Raw genomic sequence first — 18183 nt, 5'->3', positions numbered from 1 at the left:
TATAAGAACGAGTAAATTTATCCTATTCTTAATCATTTAATTTTTAAGCCATACTGCAACAAAGGTCTTTTGCGCTGAACTAGGTTGCTCAGAGTATTTCTGCAGTTATGGAAATTTTCATTCATGTTAATAATCACAGAATGACCTCTTATCTCCCAGCGTGATTGATTTGGCAAAACAGTGCTCCAAAAATTTCTTTGGTTGCTGAGGTTCACTGACGTTCAAGGTTAACCCTAATGTAGAGGTTGAAGAGGAAATCATTACTCGGCCTTTTTTTCGTATGACATAAGTTTGGAAGTAAGGTTAGCTCTGCTGTCTTGTCCGGCGTTCCTATCCGGAGAATCTTCACCTACTATTACACACTGAAAGCTACATATGCATATAGAGAGATGTTCATAATATAATCGAATTTTAACAACAGATTTAAAACATCAGACGAGATACAAATTGAATAAGTTACTTTATAATTCTGTCGAATGAAACAGGCGCTATTAAACAGACATTTTTGAAGAATGGTGTTCTGCCGTAAAAGCAAGACTAGAGACTTGATTTAATGAGATCAACTTTCTGCAATTCCCTCAGGCTATGGTGGAATAACGTGATGGAACTAAGAACCAGAAATGGAATATTCATGGATTTCGTAGCGTTAATTCCAACCTCGGAATCTCAACTACGTTCTCTCTCTTGCTGTTTTATTTGTTTCTCTTTGGTGGAGTGGAGGAATTCTTCCCTTCTTTATTGGTTTAGGAATTCTCTCTTTTGCCAGTCTTACTTTCCCCGCTGTTTTTATGCAGTAAGCGCTTTAGTCCCCTTTCTTTCTTTCTTCTTTCTTTCTTTCTTTCTTTCTTTCTTTCTTTCTTTCTTTCTTTCTTTCTTTCTTTCTTTCTTTCTTTGCTAGCTTTTGTTCGTGGGATAATCTTTGCTTTTCTAGTGGGATAACCGTTTTTTCAGTTAGTTTAGTTTTTCCTGTACGAGTGGACAGTGGCTCTTATAGAGGATTTATTTTTCGTTTTTGCGTAAAATATTTCCTTCGTAATTGCCAACACATTACTTAAACATCTTACTTTCTGCTGAAGATCGTAATGTTATCCTGAGCTAATTTGAATTCTAATTTTAATCTACCGATTTACCCTCTAAGAAAGTATAACACCCAGTTAGAAAGAATTTCTCCCGTATCATATCGCTCTTCCTCCCGCCTGGCTTTTGACATAAGTTATCGATTCACCTCGACGGATCGTCCAGCCAATATTCCGGCCAAAAATTAAATGGTGGTGTTGGAGGGAGAAATTTGATCCTGCCCTTTTCCTTATTAAACATCATTCGGGCATTCTCTTCGTCTGGACTTGTTAAGATGGAGTTTTACGTTCGATTTCTCTCTCAGTATTTTTCTACTTCTGATTATAATAGTCAGAAAGAGTATTCATTTGTAAGAAGATAGTTATTACACTGTTCAACATATCACGTGTTAACTTGCTTAAGATTTTACTCTAATGCTTTTATTTGCTCCTTGAATATCAAATTATTTATCTGTCTAACTCTCTCTCTCTCTCTGTATACACATACACATACACACACACACACACACACACACACACACACATATATATATATATATATATATATATATATATATATATATATATATATATATATATACAGTATATATAAATCTATATATACTCGTATATATGGTTCAGTTGGTAGCGCCCTTGCTTGCCTTTCAGTTGAAAGACGTACAGTAGGCTCGATCCCTATGTGAGTCAGAAATTGATTTCTGTTCCACACGTGATAGGGTATTGATTACATCTATCTTACTCATCAGAAAGGATAATTCGAATGAAATTCTATCAAGTAGGTCATTGCTGAGTCGGGAAGTGGGAGAAAACTTGCTGGTATGCTACGAAGGAAGCCTGCCTAGGTGAAAGCCTTAGGTACAGTAGTACTTAAGTTCCAGTTTCTTTTATGACCTGTGTGGTTCACTTGGTAGCGCCCTTGCTTTTTAATTGATCTTGACGTGAGACAAATTTATATATATATATATATATATATATATATATATATATATATATATATATATATATATATATATATATATATATATATATATATATATATATATATATAATATATATATATATATTTCTTTCTTTCAGAGTTTAATTCTGTTCTCTGGCCTCTTATTATATAAAAATATCCCTTTGATTAACACAATGAAATGTCAAAGGTTATGCATTTCTCAGTGCAATGGGAGACTTATGGGTTTGAATTTGTCTCGAGGGGGATGCTTTTGCATCAGCCTTTGATCCTGTTTCGGAATCGTTGAACGTTTTGTCCACATTATAGAAACATTTTCTTCGTCTCGAATATAATCACTCAAGTAGGTTTCTTAAAGACACGAGATTGATTTCTGAAGGGTTTCATAAAACATCAGTCACGATAACATTGATAGATAGACATTTCTTTTACATTCAAAGCCAATTTCTTATTTGTTTGCGCGACACAAAAGCATCTAGTACATCTTTAATGGGGTGTCCTTTTATTATGATTCGTGTGAGGGACGTTGCAATCGCGTGCTAATGCCCAGTAATGCCAGAGCCTCGTGTAATTTCGTGTGGCATTCACAGCAGGGGAAGGAGAAGCTGCGCTGTTTTATGTTGAGTCTTTTGAAAGTCCAAGTTGAGCTTGATATGAACAGCAACAGGCACATGATAATGGATGCCATTTCCCGGCTGCTGAGTTGGTGTTGCTATCTAGCTTTTATTGACGTCGTCTGGTGAATGAACCAGTATAGTGAAATTCGGTGATGGAATTTTAAGTAAAAGAAAGAGTGGGGACAGTGAAGTAGGATTAAATAAAAGGTAATAGAACAATAAGCCACAGAGGTTATTCATTGTCGTATAAGAGTCATTCAGAGTAATGTGTGCAGTAATAAAGAATATTCCCATATACATACCAAATCAATACTCTGTCTCTTTTTTTTCTTTCAACTTGTAAAGAAAACGTTTATGCAAACTTTTTTGAGCACCCTCGCAATCTGAAATTATTTATTGAATATCTCCTTTAGAAATATAAATTTAACTAAAAAAGAAATTGCAATGAAAAATTATAAAAATTTAAATAAAAAACCTGTGCTTGCTCCAGAAATTTTAATCTGGATTTTGCTTTCAAATGCATGTGAGAAGTCGAGGAAGGCTTTAAATAGCTGGCCAACTCATCCTTGTATTTCTCATGAGGTCCCAGTTGTCTAAGATAAGCAGTGCTGCAGAATGACTCATCTTGCTAAACACACCCTTATTGGCCGCAGGTTCGGGAGATTCATATATGGCTTTTTTTGCAAATAATTTAAGGTCCTTGACACCCGCAGGATATTTGCTTATACTGGTCATGGTGTTGTATTATGCTTGAGTAATCTTTTTCCTTTCTTGTCTGTTGTCTTGCAGCCTTCGGCTCTGTGTGCTCACTTCTCAAACAAATCCACATCAGTGACTTGGGTCAGTTAACATGGGAAGAGAAAATATTGAATGGTCGACCTTAAAGCTATCCCTCGCACCAGTATCTAAGGTTAGTGACTGCTATGAGACTGGTATTTTTCACTTGGGTACCTTTAAAAGTTATACACGGAAGACAGATCTAATTGTTAAAATTCCTCTTCGGCTTCCGCTATTTTGGGACCACCTCCTTTCATTAGAGTAATTCAGATAAAACCTCTGTTTGTATATAAATTGATCTTGCTGTTGTCAGAATCCCCAGCAACTTCCTTTTCGGCATTTGTCAGCTTTTTGTAGATCTTGATTGTTTATCTTTACTGCGTTTGGCAAGTTTTCCTCCAAGGTAGCGAATGATAAAGATATATTCTTTTATTGTTCTGTTTCATCATGATCTCCATCAAGTCTGATTCTACTGTCCTATAATGACCAAATTTCTCTGATAAATATGAGGTATTCTCTCATTTTTCATTTTGTAATAAAAACTACTCTACAAAAAATCCCCGACATCAAATTAATCGGAAAGGTACCACTGAAGAAATTTCAAGTTTGAGCAAAACTTGCTACAATTCCAAGGTGGAACTATTCACCCGATTTAAGCCTTCAGAAACCTAATTGAGCTCTCAGACTTTGAGGACGAAAGCTAGGAAATCATTTCTTTCCAACTGCCTGACTCGGAAAACAAGATTTTAAATGCCCTTCCTACGGTCGTTCCTTTCCCCACATAAACAGAAAAGTAACTCACGATCATTCATATGAGTGAAGGTGAGACTACTAAGGACGGAAGGATCTTCCCTTGGAACCTTCTCTAGGTCCGTTGTAGGTTGAATCGTCAACCAAAAATAAAAGCAGAAATTTCTCTATTCTATGAAAGGACGGAGGTAATAATTACCCTGTATACATTGGGAAGGACTGGCGTGTTGCAAAAGTAGGTTGCAGAATGGGTGTGTTGACTGAGTGAATTTGTGATGTCTTTATGGGCTGAATAATCCCGAGCGAACTGGACGTAAAAAGTAATAATCCTGTTACAATCAAAGAATAATATATTAACCCAAAGTACATGAGACATAATAAGCAAGGATCCACATAAGATCGATGACATAATCAATAATGACTCAGTGGAACTAAGACATCAGTAACGATCCCATGGAAATAAAAAACAAAAGTATTAATACCCCACGAAAAATCAAAGGAAAGAACATGTAGTTTGTGACTATTAATCAGTAGGGGAAAAGGTGCCATTTGGCGTCCTGAACATTTGGCGTCCTCAAGAAAGGATGTCATTTGGCGTCCTCAATTATTATTTATTTTGTTTTTATATTTTTGGTGAAGAAAATAACATGCAATTTTATTTTTATATTTTTGCTTTCGAAAATAACATGCTTAAATAAAAAAAAATTATGCAGTAAGTAGGGGAAAAGGTGCCATTTGGCGTCCTGGCGTCCTGAACATTTGGCGTCCTCAAGAAAGGGTGTCATTTGGCGTCCTCAATTATTATTTATTTTGTTTTTATATTTTTGGTGAAGAAAATAACTTGCAATTTTATTTTTATATTTTTGCTTTCGAAAATAACATGCATATATAAAAAAAAATTATGTAGTAAGTAGGGGAAAAGGTCCCCAAACTGATATGAGAGAGGCCCACTGAGTGACTCATCAACTGTCGCATGACTGATGAGATGAATCAATATAAACTATCTGTTATCAATCCCACTTTATCGATAAGAGTCTGATTAGGAGGAGGAGACACCTTGCCGAACAGATCTGAACTGATATTAGAGAGCTGTGTGACTGATAAGAGCTGAACCGTTATAGACTAACTGTTATTAATCCCACACTATCGATAAGAGTCTGATTAGGTATCTGCTGCTGATATGATTTAGACCCGCTGCGTGACTCATGAACAGGTGTATCACTGATAAGAGTTGAAGCGTTATAAACTATCTGTTATTAATCCCACTCTATCGATAAGAGTCTGATTAGGTATCTATCTGTTATTAATCCCACTTTATCGATAAAAGTTTGATTAGGAGTGACATCCCGCTATATAATGTATGAGTTTGGCGAGACGGACACCAGTTCACAGAATGCTTAGCTATACTCCACAACATCCCGCCAGCAGAGATGGGTAATTCCAGCATCTCCAGCAGTGGCGATGACAGCTCGAGCAGTAGCGAACAGCCAATGCTATGGGATTTATTAATACCATCAGTGGCAAAGACATTGCATAGGAGGAAGAGTAGCGCTAATGGCGGAACAAGAAGAAGAAGCAGTGAGAGAGGTCAGAAAGGATCGAACACGAGACCCATCCCTGCAGGAGAGAACACTACTCTCAGCTCTGGTAATAATAATAATAATAATAATAATAATAATAATAATAATAATAATAATAATAATAATAATTTTAATTTTTCATATATGATGCAACACCAGTCTACGTGAATATTGCCGCTCTTTTTACATATAAAACTTTACATTTTATAATTAAAAATTCGCCACAGCCATTCCTATTTTGCAGCCTCTCCTAACACCCACACTACTCCTCTGCCGAGCGAAGCAAGGGTAACCTCTGTAGGAGAGAACGCAGCTACTCCTGTATCTGGTAAGAATAATTCATTTTGACCAGTCTCCATAAAATAAAACATTGTCACATTTTACATATAAAACATTCTTTTGATACTTTTAAAATTCACCACAGCCACCCCTATTTCGCAGCTTCCTCCACCTCCACTTCGAATGCCTTCGTCGCACCTCCACCGCCGACCGTTGCACCTCCACCGAGTGAAGCAAATGCGATGGAAACATGTACAGTGAATGCTGGAAGACATTGTCGAGTAGGCGGTGCCAAACAGCGAGTGCCCCAGCAGCAGGAAGCACCATTGCTTGACAAGGAAGGAGAGGTAGGCAACCGGATTGTGAATCCCATCACATACTCGACTGCGGTGGGAACCCACATCGATGTGACAACGACACTCAGACTTAACCGAATGCAACTTGCTGAGGAGGTTATACGCGCTCTCAACAACCTGAATGTAAATAGCGCCATGCTATACTTGTGCATTGTCATCAGCAGAGAGAGAATGACGGGTGCCAGTGCCACTCGTGAAACTGGTACTTTTTACTGGACACTGCGCTTGATGTGATAGACGAGGCTATCGAATGTGTGGCGAGCAATCTAGAAGATAGACTAAACTTGAGTGAAGGTTCAGGTTGGCGCATCACATCGTTGCGCAGTGTACAGATCAAGATCTCCCGGTGAGAACTGGTGAACATGGCCAATTTTCAAGAGTATCCTGCAGGAGTCAGGGGCGGTGGACAAATCGTTAACATCAATTCGGGGTACAACTGCGTCATTACAGCGTTAGAAGCATACAGCATACTCGAGGGAAATGATGATCCAACCGCAACCTCACCCAAGATGTGAAAAGACGAATAAACTTGAAACGCTTCACCATTAAACACACGCCTAACATACCTGTGAACAGTGATACCTTCAAAACGTTAGAGAAGGATAACAACCTTAATATTTATGTATATAAATTGAGTGAAGAAGTCATGGGAAAGGGACAGAAAAAACAATGGACAGTGCATCTCGCCAGAAAGGGGGGCAACAAATCGAGTCCCCGACCAGTTCCTCTACTGTTGATCACTGATGACCATGTCGCCCTCATCAAGGATTTGCCAACCTTCGTAGATACTTTCCACCGTATGAAATCAGGTAGGCGTGACCATGCAGCGGGCGTGTGTTACAATTGCCTCACTCTCTTCAAAACTCCAGCCATCCGCGACGCTCACACCCAAAGATGTTCAACCCGAACCACCGTTCTATACCCTGAACCTGGCCAGTTTAAACAGTTCACCAAAGTGAAAGCGCTGAATAAAAGCTCACACATCGCCTTCTTAGATTTTGAGGCGTACAACAGACAGCCGGAAGAAGAAGATGAAAACCCGAGAATCGTTTCGAAGCAGAAAGCGTATGCCTATTGCTACGTCATCATCGATGGCAGAAGCGGCGAATACTGCATACACAGAGTAGGTGTAGGTGAACAGTGTGTCGACGATTTTCTCAATAAAATTGCGAGAGACTGGGCCGGGTTATGTGAGAGGAAATTAAATGTGAAACAAGTTGAAAGATCCCTGCCCGTTTTCAGTGCCCATCAGTGAGGAATTGAAATGCTCTTTAAGAGGGACTCCGGTTTTTCTCAACACGTTGAAACCTGTGACATGATCATAGGCCGGAACCGATCCTGTCTTCGGGAACTCTTGCTGATCCCTGGACACAGAAATTGATGTGCCTGGATTCTGCTGGGATTCTGGAGTCATTTTGGACTCCACGGGAGCTGCTTCAGTCTTCAGGAATTCTTGCTGATTCCCTGGAAAGTTGGTCATGCCCAGTGTGTGGTAATATTTGGAATAATTCTTCACCCCTCTTTCTAATCATATATATATACATATATATATATATATATATATATATATATATATATATATATATATATATATATAACCTCAGAAGAAATTCTTATGGGGTCCCCAGGGAATATCTGAAGACCCTGAAGCCAATCTACACACACACACACTCATGTATACTCTAGCGGATTGGGGAGGGCACTTGGGCACGTGCCCCCCCCCATTAAAAATAATGATAAAATAATAATACTGAAGATTTAGATAATACTAACCTAAATAAATATAAAAATGGGGAAAATATTTTAACTTGATGCCTTCATAATTCAAAAAGTTGATGGTAAATATAAGCAAAATTAGCATTCAGTTTTAAACATGTTTCTGCAATTTGAATGGGTAAAATGTCCTTTAATATCCAATTCGCTCTACCTAGGAAATGATATATTTTCATATATGTTACCTGAAGGGGAATTTTTTTGTTGGTGATAAGTTCGTGGTCTCGTGGGCTCGAACCACGGAAGACGAGAACTCAGGACTACAGTGACGCCTTAAACCACAAGGCTATGTGGTTGAAGCGTTACTGTAGTTCTGAGTTCTTGTTTTTCCGTGGTTCGATCCCACGGGACGACGAACTTATTATCAACTAAAAAATTCCCATTCAGGTAACATATATGAAAATATATTATTTCCAAGGTAGAGCGAATTGGATATTAAAGGACATTTGTAGCTTAATGCTTGTATATGAATCACAGTGATGTGATAAAATTCACTCATATATATTATATATATGTATATGTATACACACACACACACACACACACACACATATATATATATATATATATATATATATATATATATATATATATATATATATATATATATATATATATATATATATATATATATATATATATATATATATATATATATATATATATATATATATATATATATATATATATATATATATATATATATATATATATATATATATATATATATATATATATATATATATATATATTAATATATATATATATATATATATATATATATATATATATATATATTATATATATATATATATATATATATATGTGAAGTTCCTTTGACGACCACAAGTGATCTCACCCCTGGGGCATCATTGCTAACAGAGCGTCATCGAATGGGGGTTTATTTTTACCAGGGGTGGACCCTTCCCCATTCTCAGCTCCATCAGCTAGCCAAGAGAGATGAAATCCTCAATCTTATGACCCTACATCTTGTAACGCCTCCAGATGATTCTGCTTGCTGTTGGGAACGTCTTGATTCCTTGATGAAAATCCGCAATCCAATCATTCCTTCGCTATGGACAGGAAGCTACCAATCTCCAATTGCACGACTTCTAAGTACAGCGACTTCTGACGATGCCCATCGACTAAGATCTTAGTGCACCTAAGTGCCCCTAAGGCCACGCTGGGATCAAACACTTTGCATATATAAAAGGCATGAAACTTACGGGTTTTTACGCCGCGCCAGAGGTTGCCACCAGAGTATATGCAAGAATTTGATCCGGTATGCATTGCATAAAACCCATATTTTGCATATATAAAAGGCATGAAACTTACGGGTTTTTACGCCGCGCCAGTGGTTGCCTCTGCAGTATATGCAAGAATGGGATCCATTATGCAATGCATAACCCATTTCACATAATGAAAGAGGCATGAAACTTACGGGTTCTTACGCCGCGCCAGTGGTTGCCTTCCTCGCATATGTGATTGGGCATTGATACCCCATTCCTGAGGGTATCGTGTGGCAGGGGAGCGGGTGCGCAACAATCCAGTGTCCGGGCACTTGCTGCCAGTCCCACCAGTCGCTGTAGTGTGTCCATCGTGCAGAGTTGCTTCCACAGCCATATCCGGGATTGATTTCCATCACAAAACTCAGCTCATTCCTCTTCCCAACATCGTAGATATCGTGGCTTCTTTCCTCTGCAAGCAAACCACCAGTTTTCATCCAAAAGCAGAATCATCTTTACACTCCATTCACGTGACGGAGTTGATCTTGTACAGCTTCCGAACCATTTCTGATTCTCGCTCCAGTGTTTGTAGTTTGGCTGCAGATTCCAGCCTCATTTTGTGATGCGCTTCCTTTCTGCTTAGGGGTTTTTTATTTGCTGGAGCTTTAGTCGGGTCTTTTGGGTGCCTCTTGGTGCCAGTCGAAGTAGTGCCCCTAAGGCCACGCTGGGATCAAACACTTTGCATATATGAATGGCATGAAACTTACGGGCTTTTACGCCGCGCAGGGTTGCCACGAGTATATGCAGAGTTGATCCGGTATGCATGCATAAAACCCATTTGCATATATAAAGGCATGAAACTTACGGTTTTACGCCGCCAGTGGTTGCCTCTGCAGTATATGCAAGAATGGGATCCATTATGCAATGCATAACCCATTTCACATAAGGAAAGAGGCATGAAACTTACGGGTTTTTACGCCGCGCCAGTGGTTGCCTTTCGCTTATGTGATTGGGCATTGAACCCGGTTCCAGAGGGTATCGCGTGGCAGGAACGGGTGCACAACAGTCCAGTGTCCGGGCACTTGCCGCCAGTCCCACCAGTCGCTGTAGTGTGTCCATCGCGCAGAGTTGCTTCCACATCCATATCCGGGGTTGATTTCCTTCGCAAACCTCAGCTTATTCCTGTTCCCAACATCGTAGATATCGTGGCCTCTCCATCCACCGACAAGCAGTCTTCATCAAAAGCAGAATCATCTTGACCGCCATTCACGTGACGGAGTTGATCTTGTACAGCCTTCGAACCATTTCTGATTCTCGCTCCAGTGTTTGTAGTCTGGCTGCAGATTCCAGCCTCATTTTGTGATGCGCTTCCTTTCGGCAAGGGCTTTTGATTCGCTGGAGCTTTAATTGGGTCTTTTGGGTGCCTCTTGGTGCCAGTAGGGGTCGTTTCAGTGCACTGATTTGGCGAAGTTTCTCCTCGATGCTGTCCATTTGTTGGTAGAAAGCCTTGCAATTGATCTGGGGCTTCCTCAGACATCGAGTTTTATACGAAGCCTTTTTCTCTTCAGCTTTCGTCTGTGGCATAGTTTGTTCTTGAGGCACCATTTTCATCTTATTCTTCAATGTCTCTTCTTGAAGTTGTTCGAGTTCAGGTCGCTTCCATCTTTTCGAACTCCATCGTTTCGAGTTCCTCCTTCGCCTCAGCTAGTTCGAATTCGAGTTGAACTGCCCTCCTCGTCATTTCGTTGAGCTTTTCATTGGCTTTCGGGTTTTCAGCTTTAGATTCTTTCAACAAACGTACGACTTCCATTTGTTTCTGAGTGCACTCATTTTGCAGTCGGAGGATCTCTCTATCCTTCTGCAAGTTCTGTTCTTTAAGATTTTCCAGTTGTTGCATTTTCTCAATAATTTCTATTTTACACTGGTCGAGCTGTTTCAGATTTTCTTGGGCCATCTGTTGCTGAGTGGTGAGGACTTGCAACTCGTCTTCTAAATAGTTGATCTTCAGGGTCTTGTTCTCGTTTTCCTTGTTCAGACTTTCAATGTGAATCTGCTTCCTACCATTCTCTTTTCGAAGTTTCTCCAGGTCCTCGTTTAGCTTGTTTATTGAGGATTGCATTTCTGTTCGGCTATTTTCCGTTTGCTGAAGGTCTCGATGTAGAGTCTCCTTCTCCATCTGGAGAACTACGACCGTGTTTTCCAAAAATCAACTGGTAAGTTTCCCGTCAGAAATTAGGGAGGCGCGTTCGTGAAGAGTGAAGAAATGCATCTGAGAGAGGTAGAGGTTAAATAATAGATCGGGTCTAATCCAAATTGCAGCGTGGCGCATTCCTCCAAACGTGAGTAAACATCACACAATAATCCACATCCATAACCAAATATAGAGAGATGGTATATAATCAAGCAGGTTAGTACACTTTGCAGCCTTCCACACTTTGCAGGCGATGCCGTATCTTCGTCGAATTTATGTTTTCCCCCTCAGGAGGGTGAAGTACCTTTAAGAGGACGCCCGTTTTTCTCAACCACGTTGAAACCTGTGACATAATCGCCAAGAGGTAATACTGTTTGCGTACTTAGGCTCAGTTCTGTGCTAATCAGGATATGTGGATAATATCCGACGTGTTCCAGTGACCTTCTGTTTAATATGGCTGAGCGAGACTGGATGGCGAATCCTCTTATCATGTTCAAACTATCCATCGAATCGGATGTTACCGTTTTTCAGTGCATAAATATACCCCCATCACGTTTCAAATTTCAAAGTTGTGTTTGGCAGGCGCTTCTTTCAGATGAGAAGCGGTATCATATGATAAATTATGCACTAAAGCGGGCAGGGATCTTTCCAACTTGTCTCACATTTTAATTTCCTCACATAACCCGGCCCAGTCTCTCACAATTTTAGTGAGAAAAAATGATCGACACACTGTTCACTACACCTACTCTGTGTACTTGTGCGCTGCCATCGATGATAGCGTAGCAATAGAGCATGCGCTTTCTGCTTGAAAACGATTCTCAGGTTTCATCTTCTTCTTCGGCTGTCTGTTATGCGCCTCAAAATCTAGAAGGCGATGTGCTTGAGCTTTTGTTCAGCGCTTTCACTTTGGTGAACTGTTTAAACTGGCCCAGTTCAGGGTATAGAAGCGGTGGTTCGGGTTGAACATCTTTGGGTGTGGCGTCGCGGATAGCTGAGTTTTGAAGAGTGGTGAATTGTTAACACCGCCCGCTGCAGTAATTCCACGCCTGATTTCATACGGTGGAAAGTATCTCACGAAGGTTGGCAAATCCTTGATAGGCGACATGGTCATCAGTGATCAACAGTAGAGGAACTGGTGGGACTGCGATTTGTTGCCCCCTTTCTGGCAATGCACTGTCCATTGTTTTTCCGTCCCTTTCCATAAGCTTATTACGCTCCAATTTATATACGCTAAATATTAAGGTTGTTATCACTTCTCTAACGTTTTGAAGGTATCACTGTTCACAGGTATGTTGGGCGTGTGTTTAATAGTTGAAAGCGTTTCAGTTATTCGATCTTTCACATCTCGGGTGAGAGTTGCGGTTAAGTCATCATTTCCTCGGTATACCAGCAGCATGCTTCTAGCAGCTGTAAGGACGCAGTTGTACCCGAATTGATGTTAACGATTTGTCCACAGCGCCACTAACTCCTGCAGGATACTCTCGAAAATTGGCCATGTTCACCAGTTCTCACCGGGAGATCTTGATCTGTACACTGCCCAACGATGTGATGCGCCAACCTGAACCTTCACTCAAGTTTAGTCTATCTTCCAGATTGCTCGCCACACATTCGATAGCCTCGTCTATCACATCGAGCGCAGTGTCCACCAATGTTAACACTGGTATGGTATTAGTATAAAAAGTACCAGTTTCACAAGTGGCACTGGCACCCGTCATTCTCTCTCTGCTGATGACAATGCACAAGCATAGCATGGCGCTATTTACATTCAGGTTGTTGGCGAAGTCGTATAACCTCCTGTGAGTTGCATTCAGTTAGAATCTGAGTGTCGTTGTCACATCGACGTGCATTCTCACCGCAGTCGAGTATGTGATGGCAATGATGGCATTCACAATCTGGTTCCCTACCTCTCCTACAGAGGTTACCCTTGCTTCGCTCGGCAGAGGAGTAGTGTGGGTGTTAGGAGGGCTGCAAAATAGGAATGGCTGTTAGCGAATTTTTATTGCAAATGGAAGTTTTATATGTAAGAGCGGCAATATTCACGTGAACTGGTGTTGCATCATATATGAAAAATTAAATTATTGTGTATTATTGTGTGTGTGTATTATTATTATTATTAATATTATTATTATTATTATTATTATTATTATTATTATTATTATTATTATTATTATTATTATCAGAGCTACAATTAGTGTTCTCTCCTGCAGGGGATGGGTCTCGTGTTGATCCTTTCTGACCTCTGTCCTGCTTTAATAACTTCTTCTACTTCCGCCATTAGCGCTACTCTTCCTCCTACGCCAATCATCTGCCACTAGTAGTGCCATGTCCTACTGCAGGCAGTTGCAGTTTGCCACCTAGTCTAGTGCATCGCCACTGCTGGAGCTGCTGGATACCCATCTCTGCTGGCGGGATGTTGTGGAGTATTGCTACGCATTCTGTGAACTGGTGTCCGTCTCGCCAAACTCATACATTATATAGCGGGACGTCACTCCTAATCAAACTCTTATCGATAAAGTGGGATTAATAACAGATAGATACCTAATCAGACTCTTATCGATAGAGTGGGATTAATAACAGATAGTTTATAACGCTTCAACTCTTATCAGTGATACACCCCTGTTCATAGATCCGCGCGTTGGGTCTAAATCATATCAGCAGCGGATACCTAATCAGACTCTTATCGATAATGTGGGATTAATAACAGTTGGTTATAACGGTTCCAGCTCTTTACCAGTCACACAGCTGTGGTTGAGTCTCGCAGTGGGGCTCTCTAATACCGATTTGAATCTGTTAAAGCAGGTGTCTCTCTCCTCCTAATCAGACTCTTATCGATAAAATTAGGATTAATAACAGATAGTTTATTGATTCATCTCATCAGTCATGCGACAGTTGATGAGTCACTCAGTGGGCCTCTCTCATATCAGTTTGGGGACCTTTTCCCCTACTTACTACATAATTTTTTTTTATATATGCATGTTATTTTCGAAAGCAAAAATATAAAAATAAAATTGCATGTTATTTTCTTCACCAAAATATAAAAATAAAATAAATAACTAATTGAGGACGCCAAATGACACCTTTCTTGAGGACGCCAAATGTTCAGGACACCAAATGTTCTGGACCTTAAATGGCTCTTCCTTACTTACTACATAATTTTTTTATATATGCATGTTATTTTCGAAAGCAAAATATAAAAAATAAAATTGCAAGTTATTTTCTTCACCAAAATATAAAAATAAAATAAATAATAATTAGGGACGCCGAATGACACCCTTCTTGAGGACGCCAAATGTTCAGGACGCCAGGACCTTAAATGCTTTCTTTACCCTACCTACATAATTTTTTATATATGCATGTTATTTTCGAAAGCAAAAATATAAAAATAAAATTGCATGTTATTTTCTTCACCAAAATATAAAAAATAAAATAAATAATAATTGAGGACGCCGAATGACACCCTTTCTTGAGGACGCCAAATGTTCAGGACGCCAGGACGCCAAATGGCACCTTTTACCCTACTTACTACATAATTTTTTTTATATATGCATGTTATTTTCGAAAGCAAAATGCCTAAAAATAAAATTGCATGTTATTTCTTCACCAAAAATATAAAAAATAAAATAAATAATAGTGGACATGATGACACCCTTTCTTGGTGCCAAATGTTGTTCAGGACGCCAAAATGTTCAGGACGCCAGGACGCCAAATGGCACCTTTTCCCCTACTTCAATCATAGGAAAGTAACCAAAGGATGGTTAATATTATGTAAAACCAACAGAAAAAACAAGAGCAAAAGGGATTTGAGAGTAATACGGCTTTCATTGCAGGGCTTTACCAAAGTAGCAACAGAGAAAGGGTGGCATCCGAAACGAAGTTATTAAACACAGCACAAATAATACTGATTTATTCACATGGGCGACTGGCCAGAATATGTTTAATAATCAATTTTAGTTCAGATCAATTGAAAATATTTGCTTCACTTTCTGTCTTCGTAAAACATTTTCAAAAAAACCCAAGATTATTTGATATCTGGAAATCCTGTACGTGGAGGAGGTCGCAAAGACGTGTGGTAGGAAGTAAAATTCAAATACGAAGATGTCGGGACAGCAACAAAAGTAAAGGAAACGGTGATAAAATACAAAGGGTTTGGATCACATGTCAATAAAATCAAGTTATGCCATGTCCTCTCTTCCTGAAACTGATTCATTGTTATGCATTACTCTGTGTATGCAGTAGAACCAACAAAGGGTTATTGCATGAAATGTAGATGACGTCGGAGGAAGCTGAGCTGAACAGTTAAATTCCGAAAAGCAATAGAAGGTTAGAAAAGGACAATTTTGTGTTACTTCACAGATGTAAGGTAAAGAAGAAGAAACACGAAGCCAAAGGTAATCCTTTCACGCAGGGATATTGTGTTTGGTATTCTTTGAATTCCTTTCGAGGTCACTAGAAATTCGGTCCCGTGCAAAGACTCCTTTGTGTTACTGATATAAATTTTGTCAGATTTTACACAATGCTTTTGTAGGACATCTACTCTTCTTCTTATGCATATACTGGCAAATTTAATCATACGTGTGTTACGCTTGTGCACATACAGACATACATAACTGAAACTTCCTTATCAATTCCATCCGAGACGGGAGAGTTGTTAGCATCCCAAAAACCATTGAATAAACAACTGTTTCATACGAAACATCTGAATATCAGTAAACTTCTTCCTCTAACTGGGAATAGATGGCATCTGTTTTGTGTGGAGGTTGGGACTAAATCTCAAGATACTCCGACCCCCAAACCTCCACTCTACCCCTTACCCTTACCCTTACCCTTACCCTTACCCTTACCCTTACCCTTACCCTTATCCACCTTATGGCCCTCATTTCATGATGGGAGGGCTGGGAAGAGGCAATTTCGGGAAGGACGGAGAGCGAGAAAAGAACAATTGAATGTTATAAAAAGCTAATGGGAGAGAAAGATATTGCGAGTGTTCAGAGAGAGAGAGAGAGAGGGAGAGGCGGGGAAGTGAGTTACAAAGCTGTGTGCATTTATTATGGTCATTCGTAAGGCTACACTTAGCCTGAAGAAATTTCCCTGGGGCTTTGCGATAACGATTGCATGTTACGAGAGATGTTATTCGATTTTTCCTTATCTTTTCTTTTATCGCATAAATACTTATTTCACAAAACCGGATCGTCTTTAGCAATGAGTAAATAGGGAAATTAGGTTTAAGAAGATAGAAAATGTGTGTGTGAAATTACCGCCCGTTTATCTGTCTGTGTCCTTGTCTTATGTTTTTCTGTGGCTTACCTGCCTTGTGAGTGACAAGTGGCCCAGTCCTCCCTAATGCTGACAGGTGGAGAATGTCAAAGGTAATCCGCGCGCGCCAAAGAAATAAAAGCACTCTTAAGATGTTCATGAGATATTCGCCAGTAAAGAAAAGATATATGGTATATGAGAGTACATTACTAGAACAACGCATATTTTTCCGTCAACCCCAACAATCTAACTGTATCTGAACTTCACATGGGCTTCCAGTCTCATTCTGAACAACACGAGGATCTAATTTGACAAATTCAGTCTTTTTATCTAACCACGACACTCACTCATCGTCCTTCTGATAGTATGTAAATCGAAGTTCGGCTGGAAGGTCCTTCAACTAATTACTTCAACTTTATTAACAGCTGGAGGAGTAACGTTAGGTTTTGAGTATTTGGTTTGCTCGTCAACTAAAGAGAGTAAATAATAATAAAAGAGCTCGTATCGATTTTCATCCAGTTTGATTTGAACGCCATTCGCCTGCTTTCAGATATCATAGAAAATGCTTATGACACTTCAATGTGTTTTTATCTCATTAGGGTTAGTTCAGAAGCAGTCGTCTGCTCTTCTATATTAGAGCAAAAAAATTCTTGCAGATTAAAAAAAAAATTTTTTTAAGTGAATATGGAAATCCCAGTTTGCCTGAATAATCACATGGACACATCGTTATAGTGAAGCATCATTGACACTGTGTGTCTTGCATGAGGTCATCTGTCATCGAAAATGTATTTTCAGACGGAATAAGATATGGCGGAATCTTGCGAAAGGAGGCGAGAAATCCTCTTTTCTTGAATTGAACAAATCACGTAATACCTTGGAGAGCTCTGCAACATATTAAATACATATTGCTTTTCACCTCCTCGACGTCTCTTACCTATGGCACTGGAATCGAGAAATCGGAAATGTTATCCTTTGGGGATTTTCAGTCTTGGTTTCTTTAATCCTGGTGAATCCTCGACATCCTTCGATGCTTCTGACTCTTCCCGACTCCTTGCACTAATAGGAAAGTCGGACATCAGAGGAGGAAATGTGGTCAAAGAAGCTCTTCCTCTCCTGTGAGACTGAGCCAGATTTTTTATTGCTTGTTATTTACATCAGTATTTTCTGTGGATACACGTCGCGCTATCGTATGCATATTTAAATGTATGTCCCCTAATGTATACTCTTCACACGACCATTAAGGCAAAATCGCTGAGGTTAACATGACAACCTTAGTTCTTTGAGACAGTTCCTCGTTGGACGAGGCGGTAGAGTTCTCGACTAGCACTCTGTTAGGCCCGAGTTCGA

General features: G+C 39.5%; 1 long non-coding RNA gene across 1 annotated transcript in view; it reads left to right on the top strand.

Annotated features, from left to right (window-relative positions):
- Positions 1-18183, top strand: part of LOC136831450 (uncharacterized) — a 54680-nt gene that overhangs the window by 2074 nt on the left and 34423 nt on the right. Inside the window, exon 2 of the long non-coding RNA XR_010850882.1 lies at positions 3441-3561. This is a non-coding gene — a long non-coding RNA (uncharacterized lncRNA). The remainder of the gene's footprint in view (positions 1-3440; positions 3562-18183) is intronic.

The sequence above is a fragment of the Macrobrachium rosenbergii genome, chromosome 48 (genome assembly GCF_040412425.1).
Source record: "Macrobrachium rosenbergii isolate ZJJX-2024 chromosome 48, ASM4041242v1, whole genome shotgun sequence".
Lineage (NCBI taxonomy): Eukaryota > Metazoa > Arthropoda > Malacostraca > Decapoda > Palaemonidae > Macrobrachium > Macrobrachium rosenbergii.
Note: the sequence above shows the minus strand (reverse complement) of the source record. Positions and strands in the feature narration are given on the sequence as shown.